Below are 23,871 nucleotides of genomic sequence, written 5' to 3'. Positions count from 1 at the left end.
TCTGGGGTCTGAAACCAAACACTAACTGTCAAAATTGAAGTGTACAGTTCTACTCTTGACGAAGCTTACTATCCAATGCCAGATTTATGAATCTTTCCAAACTATCTACAAGTGAAATTGCCACATTTCATAAGGAATTTTGTCTCTAACACCAATTTACTGACACATTGACTATAAAATATTTTATTTTAACTCCTATAATGCTTACTGGTTGTGCTTTACCACTGGTATTTTATTTTATTTTTTTGTATTAACATTCTTGATCCAATCTTTTGAACTAACTCTGGATATGTTACTTTAATAAAACATCATGATCAAAATAACTTATGGAAAAATAATTTATTTTAAGGTTATGGTTCCAGAGGCTTAGTAGTCCATGATGCTGAAGTGGAGGGAGCAGGTAACAGGCAACTGAAACAGCAGTTGAGAGTGAAAGACCCCCGAAGGGAGACCCTCACTCAAGCCTCGGGACAGCCGCAGACCCAAGAAGACACTGAGACCGAACTCAAATTGTTGAGGGCAAGATTTAATAAAGCAACAGCAAGAAAGCACATAGACCAGAGCTGTGGGGTCGAAACTCATGCACCTAGTATGGTGTAGAGGAGAATCGACGACGAGCCAAATTTTTCACAGGCTTATATAGGAAAAACTCAAGGGGGGAGAGCGGGGCAGGGAAAGTACAAGTTTGCATAACTAAGGGGTTCTGCCAAGGGACAAGGGGTTCTGCCAAGGGATTCTACGTAACTAAGGGGTCATGTCCTATTATTTGGCAATGTACCAGGTTCATTCTGAGGTTGTTCCAGGAGGCCCTTATCTCAAAAATGTTCTTGGAACAGTCTTTAGTTGGGAGGGTTCGAACTCTAGGGTGAGGAGTTCAGGAATGCATTCTGGGGTGAAGAGTTCAGGAGTGTTCTGGAAACACTCTCTAGATGGGAGGGGTCGGGTTCTGGGGTGAGGAAGAGTTCAGTAATTTTTTATTCTTCAAGAGCTCATGTCATGAACTGAAAAAAAAAAAGGTGAAATCACACTGGAAGCAAAATAATTTCTTCTATCAATGCCATATCTCTTAAGTCTCCAACTAAGGACCAAATATTCAAATGCTTGAGACTTATGGGAAACATCTCATTTAAGCTACCCTGGCCTCATAGTCTTACGGCCATATATCCTTAATCCAAAATGCATTTAGTCCAACTTCAAAAGTTCCCTGACAATCTCAAGATTGTTTCGAATCCAAAGTCTTCTCTGAGGCTCAAGTCCGCCTCTTATTTTAAAACTGCAAAAACACTTGCATCACAAAAAGCTTTCTGATCATGTCTTTCCCTCCTTTATCTCCTCTCAGATCCTTCTACTTTCTCACTGCTCCATCTCCATGTCTTCTTTCTCTCTCTTTCTAGAAAAAAAAGTCAAATGAAAAATTCAAACCAGATGGGCATGGTGGTGCATGCCTTTAATCCCAGCACTTGGGAGGCAGAGGCAGGCTGATTTCTGAGTTCAAGGCCAGCCTATTCTACAAAGTGAGTTCCAGGACAGCCAGGGCTATACAGAGAAACCCTGTCTCAAAAAACAAAAACAAAACCACAAAACCAAAAAGCAAAACAAAACAAAACAAAACAAAAAAACAAAAAAAAAAACAAAACAAAATTCAAACCAGAATAGAAAACAAAAAGCAAAACCCTAAAGAAAGAGTGAGAAACAGACATACCCCAAACTCATAAAAACGTATAATCAGAAACCATAATATGTAAGCAAAAAACCTGCAAGGTAAAAAAAAAATGCTCAACAGTTTAAACAAAGAATTATGGACCAAAACATATCCAAAACTGCTGCTGAGTTTATTCTCTATTTGACATCTACTCATCTACTGCTGGGCATGAGGCCTGCCCTTTAGTGTGGTTTGTATACCCAGAGAGTGCTTTTCATTTGGTGATAGCTCCTGGGTTAAGGTTAGTGGTTGTGGTGGTTTGAAAGGAAATGGTATTCATAGACTTCTAAGGAGTGACATTATTAGGAGGTGTGGTCTTGTTGAAGGAAGTGTGCCACTGGGGGTGGGCTTGGCTATGGAACCAATTGTCTTTTACCCTATGAACACACACACCGATACACTTGGATATCACATGCACAAAACAGTGGATTCCATTGATTATGGATTGAAACCTCCAAAACTATATCCTCTTTTTAAGTTGACTTGTGTTATGGTAATGAAAATATGACTAATGCATTAGACATAACATTTTTATATATTTTTAGCTTTTGATGAACATGTGTTGTTCTGCATTGAGCTATTATGAATAATGCTGCTATATATTAGTGTAAATTTTGTACATGTTTTGTTTAGATTCATTTTAATTTTTCTTTCCTAGATTTATAGTAGAGGAAGGATAGCTTGGCCATATGGTAGTTCTATGTTTAATTATTTGAAGATTCACTAGCAGTTCCCAAAATAGTTATGAAATTTTATATTCATAAATAGTACATAATGATTCCATTTTCTGCATGACAGAGATAACAGGCCTGCCTTCCAGGAAGTGGGCTGCCACCCTGATGATTCTGAAAAACAGAAAGCATCAAGCCACTGATGACTATTCTGAGATTTAAAAATCAGTGGGATTGACACATGTATAATACTATGTACCTTTCCAGAAATTGTGAGGCTGAGGCAGGGGAGTCACAGAATGTTCAAGGCCAACATGAACCTTATGGTGAGTTCCAAGCCATCCTAGGCTACAGAAAAAGATTTTGTCTCAAAATAAACAAACAAAACAAACTCTAAATTTATTTTAGTTTTAGGTTTTTTCTTGCTTCACATGTCCCCTTTTTCCATTAAATTTCTCCCTTATAAAAAGAAATTGTTGGAGAAAAGGGAAATTGAAGCCCTCTGAAACAGAGAAACTGATTCTACTCTGATAGAAGCCAGCAAGAAGTAACACAATCGCTTAATAATTTAAAACATAAGCAGAGAACAGAAGTCAGAACAAAAGACATTTTAAAATGTCTGAATTGAGGTCCAATTAATTTATTTCATTCTTTTAAATTTTGTCTTTGAGATTATAATATAACATTTACCCATTACCTTTCCTCCAACCACACCCCCCACCCCCACCCATTCACCCCTTTCAGCTCTTCTTTACATGCATGGCCTCTCTGTTTACTAATTACTTTTTAATGCACATATATATATATAATTAATAAATACAACCTTCCCAGTCTGTAGAATGTTACTTGTATGTATGGTTTCTTGATAGTCTCACAAAAGCCTCTATTCTTTGGGCTTTTTCTTGTCACCTTGCCCTTGGTCACCAAAGCTGGAGTTGAGAATGATAAATCCAGGATTTACTTTCAATCACTTTAAAACTGTTGGAGTGGCTAGAATCAATGTGAGATCCCTCTCAGATGTCACCTAGAAAGGGAGAGATGATATTTAGCAATAATTTGGGTTTTTAAGGTTAATACACTAGTGTGCCCATCTCTCTGGATTGTAGGGAGGTGCTTCTGTGTTGAAATTGAACCAAGGTCGTAATGTCCTATATTTTGACAACATTTTTATTATCAAGAAGAAAATAGTGAGGAGTAGCTGTCTAAAAACATCTCATTTAGGTTTAAGCCTAAATGCTAGAGAGTTGGTGCTTCTCTTTTGTTTTGTTTTGTTTTGGTTGGTTGGTTGGTTGGTTGTTTTTTTTTTTTTTTTTTTTTTTCAATGAATTTACTCTTTAGCTACACTTTTCTTTTTTTCCATTTTTATTAGGTATTTAGCTCATTTACATTTCCAATGCTATACCAAAAGTCCCCTATACCCAACCCCCACTTCCCTACCTACCCACTTCCCCTTTTTGGCCCTGGCATTCCCCTGTACTGGGGCATATAAAGTTTGCAAGTCCAATGGGCCTCTCTTTCAAGTGATGGCCTATTAGGACATCTTTTGATACATATGCAGCTAGAGTCAAGAGCTCCAGGGTACTGGTTAGTTCATAATGTTGTTCCACCTATAGGGTTGCAGATCCCTTTAGCTCCTTGGGTTCTTTCTCTAGCTCCTCCATTGGGAGCCCTGTGATCCATCCAATAGCTGACTGTGAGCATCCACTTCTGTGTTTGCTAGGCCCTGGCATAGTCTCACAAGAGACAGCTACATCTAGGTCCTTTCGATAAAATCTTGCTAGTGTATACAATGGTGTCAGCGTTTGGATGCTGATTATGGGGTGGATCCCTGGATATGGCAGTCTCTACATGGTCCATCCTTTCATCTCAGCTCCAAACTTTGTCTCTGTAACTCCTTCCATGGTTGTTTTGTTCCCAATTCTAAGGAGGGGCATAGTGTCCACACTTCAGTCTTCATTCTTCTTGAGTTTCATGTGTTTAGCAAATTGTATCTTATATCTTGGTTATCCTAGGTTTGGGGCTAATATCCACTTATCAGTGAGTACATATTGTGTGAGTTCCTTTGTGAATGTGTTACCTCACTCAGGATGATGCCCTCCAGGTCCATCCATTTGGCTAGGAATTTCCATTAAAAAAATCAAAATAAAAGAGCATGATTTTAAAAGTTTTGTGGTATACAGGGGGGTATAATTCCCCATTTTTTATTTTATGAAGATATTGTTTTAAAGTTCCATAGGCCCATTCCACAATGCCTTGTCCTTGAGGATTATAAGGAATTCCAGTAGTATGGGTAATGTTAAATTGTTGACAGAAAGTTTCAAATGCTCAACTGAAATAGCCAGTTCCATTATCTGTTTTAATCTGACAGGGAACATCCAGTATAGAAAAATAATGTAGACAATGATTAATTATGATTTTAGTTGCTGCTCATGTTAAAGCAGTTGCAACCAGAAAGCCCGAAAAGGTGTCAATATTCACATGTACATATTTTAAATTTCCAAAATCAGAAATATGAGTAACATCCATTTGCCATAATTGATTAGGCATAAATCCTCAAGTATTAACACCATTATGTGGCACAGGTAGAAATTGAGGTCATTCATTGCAAGTCTTTATAATCTGACATGTACATTCTCTAGAAATACCAATTTGTTGTCTCAAGCTATTATTATTTTGATGATGGAAAGAATGAGATTGTTTGGCCAATTGTTCCTGTGTAAGACTTACAACCTTCCTGGTATACAAATCTTCTGTGGCACTACCCTCACTAAGGGGTCCAGGCAATTGAGTATGAGCTCTTAAATGGCCTACAAAATAAGGAACTGTACGTTCTCTTAAATTGAGTTGTATTTGCATAAATAATTGCAAAATTTGAGAATTAGCAGTATGTAATAGGGAACAGTTTCAAGTAGTTTTAAACCATGGGTTATATATTGGCTGATGGTACACAAATTAAAAGCTTGATTTTTCAGCATTTCAAAAATAGCAGCTACAGCATGTAGTACAATTATTTGTGCTGAAGCAGGGAGAAACTCAAGAGAATGAACATGTGACCCAATCACGTATAATGCCTTCCCATTGGATGAGCCATCTGTAAATATAGTAACTACATTCTCTATAGGCTGCATGGGTAAGTTTACAGGGTATACAAAAGCATGCATAGAGGCAAATTGTAACAATTTGTCTTTTGGATAATTATTATCAATTTTGCCTAAAAAAATTTCGACATGCAATAGGCCAGATATCAGTATTTTGCAATAACCAATCTAATTGCTGTATGGAATAAGGGAGAAATATTTCATCAGGTTCTTTCCCAAAATATTTTTGTGACTCTATCTTACAATTCTGTATTAACACAGCAACAGCCTCATAAGAAGGCATTAAAACTTTCTTTGGAGACAAAGAAAGATGAATCCACATTAACGGTCCCTTTTGCCAAAGGACTGCTGTGGACTCATGAGTTGTAGCAATAATGCAAGCAGCCAACAACTGATCATAGTCTATATAATGTATCTGTTGTTGGCTAATAGCTTCCTCTACTTTCTGCAAAGCTATTCATCCCTCATCTGTTAATTGTCAAGGGGAATTAGGATTTGCACTCCCCTTGAGGGCATCAAATAGAGGTTTAAGTTCTCCTGTAGTAAGCTTAAGGTGAGGTCTTAGTCAATTAATATCTCCTAACAACCATTGAAAATCATTTAGAGTAAGTAAATTATTTTTTCGTACTTGAATTTTTTTGTGCTGAAATTTGTTTAGGATATAACTTATGTTCCAAATATTGAAAAAGGAATTCTCCTTTGAATCTTTTCTGGAGCAACAACTACTCCAAAATTTTAAAGCTCTTTGTGTAAGTGCAAAGCCTCATAGTAAAATTCCATCAGAGGAACCAGCTAATAAAATACCCATATAATCAATAATATACACTGTATTGAAGCAGTGACAAAAAATTTTTACATAATGTAGGGCTATTAGCCTTTCCTTGAGGCAAAACTTTCCAATGATATCGCTTCATGGGTTCTCTAAAATTACAAGCAAGCTCACTAAAAGCAAAACCTTTACAATCATCAGGATGCAAAGGAATAAAGAACTATCTTACAAATCCATAATAATTCTATAATGGAGTAGGCAGGCCAGTTTTTAATGCCTCTACAAGTTCAATAGTCTCATTAACCTTTTGCAAACCCTGCAACAATCTCCACCTACCAGATTTTTTCTTAATTACAAATATGTGAGAGTTAGAATTCCCAAGCCTGTGCTTGAATTTTAAGTTTCTCTTGTAACACCAGAGCACAACCAGAATTTTGGGAAGCAAAACCTAATATTAACAGTGTAAACAACCCATTCTCTTTAAAAATCAACAGCAAAAGTATTACTTTCACATTACAAAGCTTTTAAGTGTCTCCCTACTTCTGAACTGCAGCTATTGAGCCTGGGTCATTCAGAGCACGCAAGAACTTTGGAAAGCAAAACTCAAACTCCAACAATTTAGTCTCTCCAAAAAACACTAAGTGAATCACCTCCATGCTACAAAGTTTGGGTGCCTGTTCCTGCACACAAATTCATACCTCAAAGAGACACTGCCATAAATCCTATCTTTTATAAGTCTGGTTTCTAGGATAAGAATTACATAAAATATTACTCAATTTAGGTGCATCTTTAGAGATCTGTTTCCATGGGTTGAATCATGCCACATGTTGTAGTTATGAATTACTCCAACCCGGAGTTACCAGTTTTAATCCAACTTTCTGTTACCAATGTTAAACATTTTTAACCATGCCAAATAACTTATAAGCCAATAATCTATAAACAAAACATGTAGAAGATATTTATACTTTTAAAACCAGTCAGAAACAAAAATGAAGAGACTGCATACACTTACTTATTTAAACCAAACAAAATTCTTAAGCTTTCTAGTGAAAGATCCTGACAGAATGTAAAAGGTCACAGAAGCGCTGAAATTGGCAAGATAAATGTCACTGTTAGCAGAACTAGTTTCACTGATTTAGAAAAATAGATGTGCACATTGCTCTGGCCATTCCTTGAACCTGTGTGTCTGCCAATGTTTTGACCGTTCCTTGAACCCATTTGTGTGCCCACTGATGAAGCCCATTGCCAGGTGTTTGTGATATTGGTTGCTGAGAAAGAGTCAGAAAATCTCCCCAGCAACCACAGCCGGGCCAATCCTGAGTTGCTACACCTGCACCAGACTCTTTCCTTGTACCCCTCCCATACCCATTTCTTGAGAATAGACATTGTTTAGATCTGGAAATCCCCTACTACCCCTTCTCATTTCCCCCCTGAGGGCCTATAAAAATTGGGACCTCTTTCCCCTCGAGGTCAACTCCTCTACCCCTGCGTGGGTTATGAGTCGACCAAAGAGCTCTGGCTTTTCCCGAATAAAGCCTCATGTAGTTTGCATCAAGCTTGGTCTATCGTGAGTTCTTGGGTGTCCTCTATTGTCCTGAGGCCTGAGCAAGGGGCTCCTCTTGGAGTCTTTCACTAGCTGTAATTTTAAGAGAGGAACACCTTCTCACCTGCTGAATCCAATAATCACAAGCACAGATATTATTCTAGGAGAAACAACCATCAGTTCCCTTACTATAGAACTTGAGAAGTTGCTGACCCCTTTAAGAGCGGCTTTTCAGAGAAGCTCCTGGCAGGGCTTCTCTAGCTGTGCTAGACTCCTAGCTACAGGTGTAGGGCTCCAAAGGCCAATTCGTACTTTATTTCTCTCTCTCTCTCTCTCTCTCTCTCTCTCTCTCTCTCTCTCTCTCTGTGAAATGAGTTAAAACTAAATCATTCATTTTAGTTCAGTTAGGGCTGAACAACCAGAAGATAAAGTTTCAACTGTTTTTTTTTTTTTTTTTGAACATGAAACAAAGAACAGTCAATCAAACCACAAAACAAAAACACAGACTTAACATAAAACAGTCTGTTTTGACAGTCATGGACGGATTGGTGTGCCAAGGACAGATAATATACAGAGAGTGAAGAGAATTAGACATCCCAAAGGGACCCAGATATCCTACCTAAGAGACCCAGAACCAAGCATATCCTTTCTTTTCTACTACCTCTGGTAGGTGGTGGGATAGAAGGGAGGATAAAGCATTTAAAGAGTATCATTAAAAATAAGATTTGAAAAAAATTAAAGTTAACAATGACCTACCATGCAAGGTGTGTCCAGTACTGCAATAATGCTTAGACAGCTTATAAGGGTTAACCAACTCTTCTTCTATTGTACTTGAGGTCTCTTCCACACTAGAAAATTCATGCCTGTTATTTTAAAAATGGTCAAAACCCATGGCTAGGGAAGTCAAAGGTCCTAGGAAAGAACCTATTGATTGATGTTTTCCTGACTGGTCATGTTATTAAAATGCCTTCTAAATATATTTGTTTATATCAATAGGTTAGTGCTGCTCCTAACCAAAGGCAGAGAAGCTTTTTGTGCTAAAAGGGCAGTAAGTAATATAGAGATGTATTACTATTCAAAGTGCTTAGAACAAATGACTGGGAGGATTCAACAATAGATGGGACAAACTCAGAGAACATCAAGGAAGGTGGAGTACAAAGAATGCATGAGCCAGAGGATTGGGAAAAGCACTGTGCAAATCCTGGGTTGCTACACCTGCACCAGACTCTTTCCTTGTACCTTCTGGTATCCTCTGGAAATGATGTGACTGCTGTACAAGACCTACTCATTTTCAAGCCAGATACAAATTCCAGCATGGAGGTGGGACAGTTTCCCAGTCTGGAATTTATTGTGTACCAAAGTCTGGCCTCCAATGGGGGCACCCGATGTAAGAAGAAAGAGGAATTTGGGGAAGGGGAAGGAGGAGAAGGAAGAAGAAGAACCCATCAACCTGACTCTCTCTCTCTCTCTCTCTCTCTCTCTCTCTCTCTCTATATATATATATATATGGAGAGAGAGTGTTAAACAAGAAGACGATGAGATGAGTGAGCAAGTGCAGAGAAGTCTCATGGGTTTAATATCATAACACAGACCCATTGGGATGCTTGGGCATGAATATGGGATAATATAGGAGATGGGACTATAAGATATTAAATAAACAATATGACATTACACACCTCTGAAATTAGAAAAGAGTAAGTTCTATTTAACAGAAGAAAGAAAAGTAAGGGTAGAGAAGAGTGAGATAAACTAACACTGGAGAAACACAGAACAAGAAGACAAATGAACTTTCTTTCACAAATCAATGAATAAAACTTTTAGTTAAACTAAGAATTAAACAAGACCCAGGAGTAAAACTGTGAATGAGATTTTCCCAGTCTTTTGATATGAGAGTTCTGTGTGTATAGAGAGATAGTCTGCTATGTTCTTCCTCAGTTCTAGTAAATAAATGAGCTAAATTGGGTAGAGTGGAAGCTGGGTCCTGCCTGAGTTATTCACCTACTCCAGCTAAACAGTGATCTTTGCTGCCTCATGTCCATACTTATTAACCTTGGCATGAGGAACTGGGAGGCTATGACTGTTGTACCCTCCTGCAAGCTGACCTTGCTTTACAAACTTCTAGCCCACTTGGGTGAATGTCCCCTCATATCTGTTAATATATTCACAGTTGTGGGAAATACCATAGCTGAGTAAAACCTCTCAATGTCTCTGAGTGTGGGGGAAGCAACCCAATCCAAACAGTATATGGTGGGATGGGAAAGTAGTCATGAGAACTTAATGACCCTGGCATTTTTGGCTCTAACAGTCTTTATCCCAGCTCCTATATAACACAGCATGTCTCACTCTTCAGCATTAAATTGCTACTCTTATACAACAATGCCTTCTGATTTCCTTTTCACTGTAGACACTGATTCTCACCACGTGGACTTGAAAGTATGAAATTGTGTCCAAGTCACAATCATTTTTCTAGGGTCACAGTTGTCATAAAGGAGAACATCTCTTGAATCAGGTCAAAGGAGAGGCCCCTGAGATTTTAAGAGATAAAAACACAGAGACTTGTAACGTGGTTGGACTGCTTGTGATAAATTTCCATCATAGCACATATAGCAGAATATTTAGAATATCAGTTTGCTTGTGGACTTACAATATGACTTACTTAGAGAATGGGGTATCATCATCACTCAGAAGAGGAAATCTCTGGAAGGATGCAGTTGAAGAGGATGGATATGTGAGTGATGGCAGCCCAGCCGCCCAGTGTGGAGTCTGGGTTTGAGAGCTGTAAAGAGCACCAACAGCACAGAGGGTTTGTACAGTCCGGAAGCTTATCTACAGCTAGCAGACTTTGGGTGGTATTTGATGGAGTTTCAAAGCACGCAGACTCTAAATGTAAAAATGTTTGTTTACTTGAGGATATATCTAAAACAATAGGATATGTAAATATTTGGCTTTCTTACTGACAAACTAATGGGTAATGAGCATCAGTCTGCTGTGGAAAAATTAGCAACCTAGAAGCCAATACACAGATATCACATTTTGTTAATTTAGATGTTGTATTGTGTCCATTATTTTATTCCTTCTCCTATTCTTGAAGCTATGAAAAAATCAGGTTAATGAATTGCTGCATGATGGCTTTATCCATACCATGTTTAATTAAAGATGATTTCTAATTCTAAAAATTCATTTTAGGGACGTTACATGGATAAAAAATTCTCCTTGGGACAGAACTTTTTCTAATAAGCATTTAAGTATCCTGTTTCCTGGACTAAAATGGAATTCTTGTTTTTATGAAGCTTTGGGAGGGGGAAAATGTATTAGACACAGTTGGGTTAGGAGCTTGGAGTCTGCTTGCAGAGAGATAGGAACAGAACCCCAGCCAACTTCTTACCAATCACTAAAATGAGAGAAGTGAATACACTTCAGGATGAACTTGGCTAAATTCTAGTCACTGGAGACAATATAAAAGGCTCTAGTGGATCTTTCCCGGCAGAGAAGTGCTCATGAAATCTAGTGACTGAGATAAAACTAAAACTAAAGTCTAAGCTGAGTTGTTTTTGTACAACTTGTAGCTTAGATTGAAAGCCTTTTGGGGCTCAGTCAGAAAAGCTATTAATTTTGCAAACAAATACCAAAAATGCAGACATGTTCTCCAAAATATAAAATGTTCCTTGTATATCATTTTATTGTCTCTTTAAATGTGAAAGAGGACAATCAAATAAATAATATGTTGAGCAACTATGATTTATATTATATAGCTTAGCATGTAATGTGGCTGAAATGCAGGCTATAGAAATTTTATGTTTTGAATTTTAACTCTGAATGTCACAATAGTAAACAAAACTAACTAGCAGGCATTTTTATCTAACATGACTCTGAAGGAAAACTTTATGGAATAAATGAAATCAAATTACTTCCCCTTTTATGTGTAACATCCTTCTTTTACAGTATATTTTTAATAGATATACAAATGAACAAAAGGAGACCAATGAATTTTGGATTCTAGGTTGCTACTTTCTCCACAGCAGACAGAAGCTTATTAGCTAAAGTTTATCAATGACACAGTCAAGTTTTTACAACTCCCATAGTTTTAAGATATATATCCCCAAGTAAGCAAAATTTTGCTAATGTAAAGTCTGATTGCTTTCCATTTCCATAAAACAACACCAAAAAAATGTGCTTAGTTATAAATAAACCTTGGGACTGTACAAACACTCTGTTGTTGCTGCTCTTTGTCCCTCTCAAACCCAGACTCTACTCTTCACATATGGCCTGTCAACAAGCTTTGTCCAAACCAACACCTTTAAATAAGGAAGGGATTTCTTTTTACATGCAAACATGTCAGCAACATAGCAAGTTCCAGGTAAACCTGGGCTACAAGAAAATCTGCCAAAAAGAAGGAAGAAAAAAAAAAAAGAAACAACAACAAAAGAAGAAGAAAACCAAGCCAGTCAGCCATTTATCTTTCTTTTTTTTAAAAAAAAGATTTATTTATTTAATGTATATGAGTTTTGTAGATGTCTTTAGACATAAAGGAAGATAGTATCAGATTCCATACACATAGTAGTGAGCCACCAAGTAGTTGCTGGGAATCGAACTCAGGATTTCTAGAAGCACCATCTCTCCAGCCCCTAGCCTGCCATATCAAAGCAAGCTTTTTGCATGTTACTGCCACCTTGTGGTATATTTTTTTTCGGTGCTAATCATTAAAATTCCTCAGTCTTTATAGTAGTAGCTCAAACTAATCACTACCAAGGGCATTTTCTTTGAATAGCATTTAGCATCTTCTCCTCACATCACTAATTTACAAAATACTCAAAAGTATGTTTCAAGAAAGTTGGGAAAGCCTTAAAGATATAGGCACAGGGGAAAAATTCCTGAAGAGAACAGCAAAGGCTTGTGCTGTAAGATCACGAATCTACAAATGGGACTTCATAAAATTGCAACGCTTCTTTCAAGCAAAAGACACTGTCAATAAAACAAAAAGGACACCAACAGATTGGGAAAGGATCTTTACCAAACCTAAATCTAATAGGGGATGACTATCTAATATATACAAGAACTCAAGAAGCTGGACTGCAGAAAACCAAATAACCCTATTAAAAAAGGGGTACAAAGCTAAAGAATTGTCAACTGAGGAATACCAAATGGCTGAGAAGCACCTGAAAAAGTATTCAACATCCTTAATCATCAGGGAAATTCAAAGCAAAACAAACCTGAGATTCCACCTCACACCAGTCAGAAAGGCTAAGATCAAAAATTCAGGTGACAGTAGATGCTGGTGAGGATGCAGAGAAAGAGGAACACTCCTCCATTGTTGGTGGGATTGCAAGCTGGTACAACCACTCTGGAAGTCAGTTTGGCAGTTCCTCAGGAAATTGGAAATAGTACTACCAGCAGATCTAGCTATATCTCTCCTGGGCATATATGAAGAAGATGTTCCAAAATGTAATAAGTACACATGCTCTACTATGTTCATAGCAGCTTTATTTATAATAGTCGGAAGCTGGAAAGAACCCAGATGTCCCTCAACAGAGGAATCAATACAGAAAATGTGGTACATTTACACAATGGAGTACTAATCAGCTATTAAAAACAATGAATTTATGAATTTCTTAGGCAAATGGATGGATCTGGAGTATATCATCCTGAGTGAGGTAACCCAATCACAAAAGAACACCCATGATATGCACTCAATGATAAGTGGATATTAGCCCAGAAACTTAGAATATACAAGATACAATTTGCAAAACACATGAAACTCAAGAAGAAGGAAGACCAAGGTATGGTTAGTCCATTCCTTCTTAGAATGAGGAACAAAAAACCAATGGAAGGAGTTACAGAGAAAAAGTTTGGCGATGATACGGAAGGAAAGATCATCCAGAGACTGCCCCACCTTGGAATCCATACCATACTCAACCACCATACGCAGACAATATTGCATATACCAGCAAGATTTTCCTCACAGGACTGTGACATAGATGTTTCTTATGAGGCTATGCCAGTGCCTGGCAAATACAAAAGTGGATGCTCACAGTCATCTATTGGATGGAACACAGGGCCCCCAATGAAGGATCTAGAAAAAGTACCCAAGGAGCTGAAGGGATCTGCAACACTATAGGTGGAACAACAATATGAACTAACCAGTACCCCCAGAGCATGTGTTTCTAGCTGCATATGTAGCAGAGGATGGCCTGTTGGCCATCAATGGGAGGAGAGACCATTGGTCTTGTGAAAATTATATGTCCAAATATAGGGGAAGACCAGGGCCAGGAAATAGGAGTGGGTGGGTTGGGGAAAAGGGCGGGGGAAGGGTATAGGGGACATTCAGAGAGGAAACTAGGAAAGGGGATAACATTTGAAATGTAAATAAAGAAAATATGTATAAAAAAGTATGTTTCAGAGGAACTTAGTCACTAGAACATAAAGCAGATATTTGGATCTTGCACTAATTGTACTAAAGAATAGTAACCAACTCACTCTACCACACCTTAATATATAAAAGTACACTTTATACAATTTACAATATTGACAGTATGCATAACTGAAGGTTATATCTAAAACATTTTCTTTTCCTTTATTTTCTTTTTCTTTTTTTGGTTTTTTGAGACAGGGTTTCTCTGTGTAGCCCTGGCTGTCCTGGAACTCACTTTGTAGACCAGGCTGGCCTCAAACTCAGAAATCCGCCTGCCTCTGCCTCCTGAGTGCTGGGATTAAAGGCGTGTGCCACCACGCCCAGCTTTCTAAAACACTTTTTAAGTGGAATGCAGAGAAGGGAGATTTAGTCAATATAGCCATTAGGAAGAGGATAAGTGACTTCCTGAAGTCTGTTCTTGGGGTCCTGAATTGAGATTAATGCTTAAATACGGAATTAGAGATATGAAGTCTCATTCAAAGTATGATTCTGTGCATCATTGACCCTTCCTTGTCTGAGACTCAGTCTTATTCTATAAAGGGTTCCATGATAGTTTGAGTAAAAATGACACACCATAGATTCATTTATTTGAAGGCTTAGCCATAAGGAAGTGGCACTACTTGAGAAGGATTAGGAGGTGTGGCCTTGTACTACTTGAGGTCTAGTTGGAAAAACTGTTACTGGGGGTGGGTTTTTACATTTCCGAAGATCAAGCCAGACCCAGTGCCTCTCTTTTCTTGATGCCTTTAGATCTGGATGTAGATCTAGTTCTCCAGCACCACATCTGATTGTGTGCCACCATGTTTCCTGTTGTGTCTGTGATATGGAGTCTCACCAGTGAGGACACACACACACAGGACACACTCAGATCCTTCTGCAGCATAGCTTTAATGCATCTCGAGAGAAAGATCATCAGCTTCTAGGGGAGGAGGCCCAGAACACAGGAAACTCAGTCCGTAAATAGGCCACAAGAGTGGTTGGAGACATATTTCACCCTGACTGGCTGCTCACTATCAGCCCAGATGATGCTACGGGACAGGCAGGGCACAAGGAATGGAAAAAATACCCCAGCACATACGCAGACTATTTGTTTGCCAGTTAGAACACCGGATATCAGCGTCATCTTGTAATGGCGATTGCAAGGACAGTTCCTCACATCTCCCCCTTTTCTTTTATTTAAAAGGCAACAGGCCACCCAGTACTGAGAGTGGAGATAGAGGTCAAATCACCAGTGTGCAAAATAGGGGCATTACACAAAACCTTCTCCCAGGCTCGTCACCCGGAGGTCTTGTCGCTTTTTGTTTGGGCTTTAAGTTTACAGACCATCCAGAGCAAAAGCAATGTTCCACCGCATAGGATCACAGCAAAGAAGCCTACCCCCCCACCCCCCACTCCTCAAAGTAGGAAAATGCAGAGGAAATCCAGGTGGAGAAGCCCTTTGTCAGCGAAGGGTCAAGATGCATAGAATTCACTTGTAGAATAGCAACTCTCAACTCTCAAAGCGTTTGCTCAAATTCCATTGTCCAATTCTGTAACATAACGAGACAAAGTTATTGACAAATTTGCTGCTCTTGTAGAATTTTCAAACTGAACAGAAGTAACACAAAGGCCAGGCATCTTGTATTCACAGCCGAATTGAGCCAACTGCCAAAGAATATCCACTTGCTCTTGGACTAGGTCGATGCATTGATTTATCAACATCAACCCTCCTTGTATCTGTGAGTTGGCTGTGGCCTGTTTATCTAAGGCCATTGTGACTGTCATAGAAAGCTCATTAATAGTTTGTATTGTTTGAACAGTAGTAGATAGAGCAAGTGCCGAGGCCGTGATAGAGGCTTCAACCACCGATGTGGGCACCAGTCCGACTATGATAGCAGAAATACCAAAATCTCTTTTCCCTCGAAACAAATTCAATCTATTAGGGGCATCTACAAGAACAGGAACAAATCTAGGCATGTGGGTAACCAAAGCAAAAGGATATTTCTTAGCATCCCAGCATTAGGCATAAAAACATTTTTCTTGTGAGCAATCTATCTCTATCTGATTCTGATTTAAGCTTCTGTTACTTACCACCCACAAAAACGGGGACCATACACATACCGGGGTGGTGGTAAAATTTACCTCTTTCTGTTTTTTATATCTAACATTGGAGGTGGTCCATTTAAAAGAATTTGGACTCTTCTTATCAGACCAACCGGTCTTCAAGGTACTTTTCCAATCAAAGGTCAATTCTCCTTTCTCACTAGAACCTCCTCCAATCATTGCCATGGGGGCGAGATCAGTACAGCTTCCATTAACCCCACAAAGCAACCACTGATCAAAAGGGTTAGTATTAGTTCGGAGGGGTCCATAGTACTAAAATCATATCCAGCAAAAGTATCATTATACTGTCTACTAATATATGGGGAGAAGGAAAAATATTTCTCTACTGCCCAAGTATATTTTTTAGCTTGGCAACCTGTCCAAGGTAACATTACATCTTCTACGGACCCTTCCTTGCAAAAGGGTGCCATTCTTGGTTGTGAATGCGGCTTATTTCTAGATCTTCCACCTTTTCGGCTAGGCCACCATCCTCTTATAACTATGGTATCAGCCTTTATATCAGTAGTTATGCTCCAAGAGCTCTTTCTTAACCAGGCTGCTGATTGATAATGCAAGGATATACATTGCCTCTTATCTTGTAATGAGGAAATTAACATAAAGCACAGGCTTCCCTGTAGGAAGAAGGTTCTATTATCTAGTAAAGCTTGAATCTGTTCATCTAAGGGTAAATAAGCAAGTCCCAGTTCTTTATCTGTAGTGAAAAAGTGTGGAAATATTTGTACATTATGCATAACTGGCATAGGAAGAGGGAAAGTTGACATAATTCCCCATCTCCCAGCATTATCCAATTTTAAGAAATTAAGAGTAAATATTATAAGGGATAGAGCCATCTTTGGCATCATAGCCTTTATCTCCCCTTTTGTTTAATTAAATAGGATTTGAGAGTGCGATGGGCACGTTCTACAATGTCTTGTCCTTGAGGATTATAAGGAAGGCCAGTCAGATGAGTCACATTCATCTGATGGCAAAACTGTCATGAATGTTTTTGACTAACAAGAACAGAACATTTGTTTTCTAGGGTGGCTTTTCAGCCCAGTCATATATACTATTTAGATTTACAAAATAAACAGCCAAGACTTATCTGTTTAGTCTTTCTTGCCAGTGGCTAACTTCAGCTTAGGAATTTTTTTTTGAATAGGAGCCAGGTAATGATGTATGTACTCTAATATGTTGAATATAAAAGGGGTGCTCACGCATCAAAATACAATCTTGTATTTTCATCAAAATTTTAGATACTGAACTGTTAGTCAGTTTTAATATAACATGAACAGTGACTAATTACACTTTCAATTGTTTCTCTTGAAGAGAGATTGTAACTAGAATGCTTGAAAAGTCATTATAGTCACATGTGTAAAATTTATTTATTAATCAGAAATTAGAGAAAGTCTTTAAGTTGTCTCTACAAATAGCTATCTTTTAAAACCCAAATAAATATAAGAATCCTGAGTTTGTATCTTTTCAGGAGCTATCTGTAATCTTTATCAGTTAAAGCTTTATGTAAACCTCTATAACACAAAAGCAAATCCTGGGGTTCTTTTCCAGGCAACTTAGGACAATTTCTTAACTGCCCAAAAACAATTTTCTTAAAGAAACAGTATTTTTTCTTATAAGTTTCATAAGCAATTGCAAGCTCTGAGATATAATATTAACTATTAATATACAACTTTAAGTTTAATTATTTAACATTTTTAAACACCATCTTCAGCACACAATTTAATTACCTGTGCTGAAACAGGATAAGCATGTGATTTAATTTACATATACTTTTCTCCCTATAGAAAGGGCTGTTTTTAAATACAGTAAATGGGATGTAAGCATGCATGAAGATACAAAAGCATGCATAAGCAATTTTTAACTTATCTTAGGATGAGTATCAATTTTATTTATAATGATGGTATGCAATAGATCAAATATCAATATTCTGCAATAACCAATAGCTGTTTGAAACAAGGAATTCTTAATTAGCACCACAGCAGCCTTATAATAGGATGTTAAAACTTTGAGGTAAAGAAGGATGATTTTGCATTAATGTTTATTTTTGCCAAAAAATAGCTATAGACACATTTAATAAAAATAACTGGGATATGTAACTAATATTTGATTACCACCAATTACAATTGATACCAATAGATTACAGAAGTTTCTTCTACTTTCTGTTAAAGCCTTTTTTGTTCCCACCAGTTAATTGGAATCTCACTTGATAGCACCTAACAAAGGCTTAGGTTGTCCTGTGGCAAGTTTAAGGTGAGGTCTTAGCCAATTAACATATCCTGTAAGCTTTTGGAAATAAAATTTTGAAGTAAATTTGTACCAATTTTCCAGTATGATTGAAACCCTAATTATTAAAAAAGATATTGCCTCTGAAACTTATGAAGCAACAACTATTCCCCAGAACTTTAAACTTCCCTTTAGAGACATTAGCTAATAAAATACTTTTCACTTAGGAAACAATATATACTGAAAGATTTAAACCTTTTGCTTTTTGTATTGAAGCTGATAATAAATTTTTTTTACATATTGTTAAGCTATGTTAACCATACCCAGGGACAAAAGCCTTTAATTGTCACCAGTTCACTAGAAGTAAACTCTTTACAAATTGAAAAAAATAAACTTTTAAATCTATAATAATTTTATATGAAGTAGGCAAGTTATTTTGAAATGCCTTTATAAGTTTTATAGCCTAATTGAACTTTTTTAAACTTTTGAATTTAAATTTTATTTAGAACAACATCTGGCTAGGTGTGTAATAAGGCTCTGAGAAGTGTCACACAAGCCGAGCTGAAGCTGCTCCCCTTTGAGCTCTGCCTCAACCCAAATGCAAACTTTTTTTCAATATAAACACTCTGTCAGAGTCTTGGCTCAAAGATTACCCCTATGTTGAAGTATCCTTAAAGACTTTTTTTCTTGTGTTTGTTCATGTTGTTTAGAAAGACTCTAACCTTGAGTTCCCAATTTTAAGCTAACTTTCTGTTACAAGCGAAAGGTTGCCTGCCCCTTTAAGAGCTCCTTTTGTAATTGGCTCTCTGCAAGGCTTGTTCAGCTGTACTTGGCTCCCAGCCACAGTGCAGCTAACTTATCAGCTTGTACTGTGTAAATTAAAACTGCTTTTTAAACAAGTTTTAACCATTTATATTTTTCAACATGAAACACAGAACAATAATCATTCAAACCACAAAACAAAAAACAAACATGAATGGAAGGACAAATGGAAAATTTGTTTTGGTGCACAAAAAAGAGACAATAGACAGACAGGGAATAGAACCTGGTGTCTCAAAGGGACACAGATATTTTAATCAGAGCTAAGAAAATCTCCATAGGAGCTAGAGAGAAAAACAGGACTTCTCCCAGCTTTCTTCTGTTTCCCAGGAGTGCTCTGAAATAGCTTATTTTCATTTCCTCTCTTTTTTGCTAAAAGATCCCAAAAACAGGGGACAACTGCTCTTCTAACAACTCATCCTCTCTCTCTCTCATGTTCAGACTCTACTTCCTTATCTCCTTCTTCTGGGAATACTGCCAGTGAATGAGAGAAGGCACAGTGACCCTGAGAGCTATCTCTAAGCCTTTAATGAAAGCTGCCTCTTTAGTCAAAGTCTTTGAAAGGAGGGTAAATTGACTTAATTTTATATTATCCTTTGTATCTTTATAATTTATATTATCTTTTTATCTTTATATTTTATATTATCTTTTGTTTTTCTCTTTTCCCCTTTTCTAAACTCTCCCCTTTTCTAACTTCTGGGGGAGGTCCTTTTTTTCTCGTACATGTCTTTTTTTTTCTTTTTATGAGCTCCTTATCTCTCGCTCCATTCGGTTTCTGACATGCTGTCTCACGGTCAGCGATGACTCTCCGAACTTACCTTCCACTGAAGTTCTGGATCTGTCCCATTTCCGAGAGACCTCCTCAATGACAGCGATGTTGTGGCGTTCCTGGTATCTCGGCACCAGATGTGTCTGTGATATGGAGTCTCCCCGGCGAGGACACACACACACAGGACACACTCAGATCCTTCTGCAGCATAGCTTTAATGCATCTCGAGATCAAGATCATCAGCTTCTGGGGGAGGAGGCCCAGAACATAGGAAACTCAGTCTGTAAATAGGCCACAAGAGGGGTTGGAGATGTATTTCACCTTGACTGGCTGCTCACTATCAGCCCAGATGATGCCACGGGACAGGCAGGGCATAAGGAATGGAAAAATACCCCAGCACATACGCAGACTATTTGTTTACCAGTTAGAACACCGAATATCAGCGCCATCTTGTAATGGCGATTGCAAGGGCGGCTCCTCACATCCTGTCATGACAACAGGCTAAACATCTGAACCTGAAAGCTATACACAATTAAATGTTTTCTCTTTATAAGAGTTGATAAGGTTATGAAGTCTCTTCACAGCAATAGAATAGTGACTAAAACAAGGCCTGACAAATTGTTAGAACTATGTAAAATCTCTTTCCATAAGTAGAGTTCTTCCTCCAATGGGGTCTTCTTCCTTCTCCAAGAATAAAGTTTCTGGGAAAATTCTGCCTTCTGAAGGGGGAGAACACTGTTTCAAAAGTATTAAGTTATGTTGAGAGACACAAACACTTTCTTTAGAACAGTAACAGAGTCCTAGAGGTAGAAAGCCACCAGACCTTTGCCCAACTGACTCCATGTTGGAAGTACCCTTTGGCAAGTAAAACTCTGCACAAATACAGTACCACCTGCCAAAAACAAAACCAAGACCTAAACCATCTAAGTCCATAGTTCTGGGAAAGTCGCTTAAGTATATTAACCTTGCTTTTTGTCTTCTGTGGTTCTGCTTCTGGTTAACTGTTCTTGTTAACTAAAGTCTGTCGCCACAGAACACTGTTTTTATGCTTAAAAGCTCATCTTGAGAAAAGCTGAGTGTTACACAGGGATCCCAAATACACGGTGTAGTCACCACGCAGCAAATAAAGACATTTATTGGCTTAAACACTTGTCTGAACAGTGTTTTCTGGTGAATGCCCCACAATGTTTCTAGAGGTTCCACTGGGATTCCAGAGACCAGACATCAAGACACCAGGGGTCTCAGAGATGCGTAGACTAAGGAAGAGTGCAATGGTCAGGGGATTCCTGGAGGTACAGAATCTGAGTTGTTCAATGTTCCCAGGGCTCCCTTTGAACAATCACTGCCTGATGCATCAGAGTGGTCTTACCCCCCAACCCCAAAAAGAAAAAAAAAATTGAAAGTCACCTAGTCTGTCACTTCCAGATATGAGTCTGTCTAAGGATACTTCTGTTTGGACACACATAGGAGAGGTAAGACATGACTGCTTATTCAATGTCCAGGATCCATGTGAGATATAATGTTGGGGCCCAAAAATCCAAAATCCTTATTTCAACTACACAACAAAAACTGACTAGTCAAGGATACCACCACACACTTGGGAGCTGACTGCAATTGTGAAAGATCATCTCTGTAAGTAATTTAAACAGATGACAAAAATTTATTGTACTTAGCCTGCAACTGTTCAATCAGGCCCGCAGAACAGACTTGATAGGTAAACTATGACATTAGACCAGAATGTTAGAGTATTGCCTTAGGGCTTCTATTGCTGAGGAGAGACATCATGACCAAGTCAATTCTCATTAGGTATCACAGCAAGAGAGAAAAACACCTGGGCAAACTTCAAACTCCACACCTTCACATCTGATGCCAAAGCACTCTTCAGATATACAACTCTTTTATTCTTGTTGACTGCTGTTGGCAGATCCAGCATTCAGAAGCAAAAAACTGTTGGGCTGGTTCCATGTCCTATTAGCTGCTTTGCTTGACAGATATCCCACAGCTCTGACATATCTCTAAAATCTTCAGGTATCCAAGGAAACTCCAACTTTACAGATTCTTTTTTTAATCATTTTTTAATTGGGTATTTATTTCTTTTACATTTCCAATGCTATCCCAAAAGTCCCACACATGCTCCCCCCTACTCCTCACCGACCCACTCCCACTTCTTGGCCCTAGCATTCCCCTGTACTGAGGCATATAAAGTTTGCACGACTAATGGGCCTGTCTTTCCACTGATGACCGACTAGGCCATCTTCTGATTCATATGCAGCTAGAGACACGAGCTCTGGTGGGGTATTGATTAGTTCATATTGTTGTTCCACGTATAGCATTGGAGATCCCTTCAGATCCTTGGGTACTTTTTCTAACTCTTCCATTGAGGGCCCTGTGATCCATCCAGTAGCTGACTGTGAGCATCCACTCCTGTGTTTGCTAGGCCCCGGCATAATCTCACAAGAAACAACCATATCTGGGGCTTTTCGGCAAATTCTTGCTAGTGTATGCAATGGTGTCAGCGTTTGGAAGCTGATTATGGGATGTATCTCTAGATATGGCAGTCTCTACATGGTCCATCCTTTCCTCTCAGCTCTAAACTTTGTCTCTGTAACTCCTTCCATGGGTATTTTGTTCCCAATTCTAAGAAGGGGCAAAGTGTCCACACTTTGGTCTTTGTTCTTCTTGAGTTTCATGTGTTAAGCTAATTGTATCTTATATCTTGTGTATCCTAAGTTTCTGGGCTAATAATCACATATCAGTGAGTACATACCGTGAGAGTTCCTTTGTGATTGGGTTACCTCACTCAGGATGATGCCCCCCAGCTCCATCCATTTGCCTAGGAATTTCATAAATTCATTCTTTTAAATACCTGAGTAGTACTACATTGTGTAAATGTACCATATTTTCTGTATCCATTCTTCTGTTGAGGGGCATCTGGGTTCTTTCCAGGTTCTGGCTAATGTAAATAAGGCTGCTATGAACATAGTGGAGTATGTGTCCTTCTTATCGGTTGGAACATCTTCTGAATATATGCCCAGGAGAGGTATTGTGGGATCCTAGGTAGTACTATGTCCAATTTTCTGAGGAAACGCAAGACTGATTTCAGAGTGGTTGTACAAGCTTGCAATCCCACCAACAATGGAGGAGTGTTCCTCTTTCTCCACATTCTCGCCAGCATCTTCTGTCACCTGAGTTTTTGTTCTTAGCCATTCGGACTGGTGTGAGGTGGAATATCAGGGTTGGTTTGGTTTGCATTTCCCTTGATGATTAAGGATGCTGAACATTTTTTTTCAGGGTGCTTCTCAGCCATTCCTCCTTTGACCAAGGTATCATTGAGAAGAGTGTTGTTCAGTTTCCATGCAAATGTTGGCTTTCTATTATTTATTTTATTATTGAAATTCAGCCTTAGTCCATGGTGACCTGCTAGGATTCATGGGAAAATTTCAATATTTTTGTATATGCTGAGGCTTGTATTGTGACCAATTATGTGGTCAATTTTGGAGAACGTACCATGAAGTGCTGAGAAGAAGATGTATCTTTTTGTTTTAGGAAAAAAATGTTCTGTAGATATCTGTCAGACCCATTTGTTTCATCACTTCTGTTAGTTTCACTGTGTCCCTGTTTAGTTTCTGTTTCCATGATCTGTCCATTGGTGAAAGTGGTGTGTGGAAGTCTCCCACTCTTACTGTGTGAGGTGCAATGTGTGCTTTGAGCTTTACTAAAGTTTCTTTAATGAAAGTGGCTGCCCTTGCATAAGGAGCATAGATATTCAGA

Source organism: Mus musculus, chromosome X, assembly GCF_000001635.26.
Source record: "Mus musculus strain C57BL/6J chromosome X, GRCm38.p6 C57BL/6J".
Classification (NCBI taxonomy): domain Eukaryota; kingdom Metazoa; phylum Chordata; class Mammalia; order Rodentia; family Muridae; genus Mus; species Mus musculus.
The sequence above is the reverse complement of the archived record's forward strand: the minus strand, read 5'-3'. Positions refer to the sequence as shown.